The sequence below is a fragment of the Belonocnema kinseyi genome, chromosome 10 (assembly GCF_010883055.1).
Source record: "Belonocnema kinseyi isolate 2016_QV_RU_SX_M_011 chromosome 10, B_treatae_v1, whole genome shotgun sequence".
NCBI lineage: Eukaryota > Metazoa > Arthropoda > Insecta > Hymenoptera > Cynipidae > Belonocnema > Belonocnema kinseyi.
The window spans coordinates 104,119,659-104,120,555 of record NC_046666.1 but is presented as its reverse complement, the minus strand read 5'-3'; positions in this window follow the sequence as shown (position 1 = coordinate 104,120,555).

Sequence of the window (897 nt, the reverse complement as noted above, 5' to 3'; positions counted from 1 at the left end):
AGATTTTCTTAAATGAGTCACTCGTATTTTATCACTGCACTTAGAAACTTTCGAATTTCATCTTTACACTAAACACGTGCACTTTTATGGCAGGGTGAATGTAACTCAGCTGCCACAATTCTAATAACCAAGAAATACCTGAAATTGTAAAGAACAATACAAAAATCATCAAATTAATTCTAGATGGTTCATCACAAGACATGCATGGTTTTAAGGACAGACTCATAGTAGAAAATCGACTAATAAAACGATGGACAAATGAATCAAACGAAAACCGTAAACAACTCATGCTACAGGATAAAATAACAATTTTGACATTTCTAATTCTGAAATGAGTGAAGATTTATCAATTTCCTCAAACGCAATTAATATCGGAAAGCACGGGATAATTGAATCAACAATAGTTACACATACTATAATAAAAGCAACCAATCAGGAATTTGAAAGCCGATATAAAACGAGACATCATTTTAAAGGGCAAGAAGTTAACTATAAAAAATAGTCGTCTTAGCCGATATTAATAAATTAACAAAAAAAGATTCTCTAATATACATTATAAAATTACCAATATCAAAAAATGAAATCTTAACCATTAAAAGAATAATACCTCTCCCCAACAAACATAAGGATGGAACTTTTATGAATATTACGTCAGATCATGAATACTTTCTCACTGGAAGATATATCTATGTACCAATTAACAAGGAAAGTTTAAATGAATGCAAATCAGTAGAAGGAATTAAAATATGTAAAAGGCAGCAGCCCGACTTCCCAACCTACAAACAAGACACCTGCGATACTAGTCTCCTTAACAATAAATCTAAAACTATATGTAAACTTGGAACGTTTCTACTGCAACCCGAAACTTATATATCAATTTCAAATGGATATATAGCC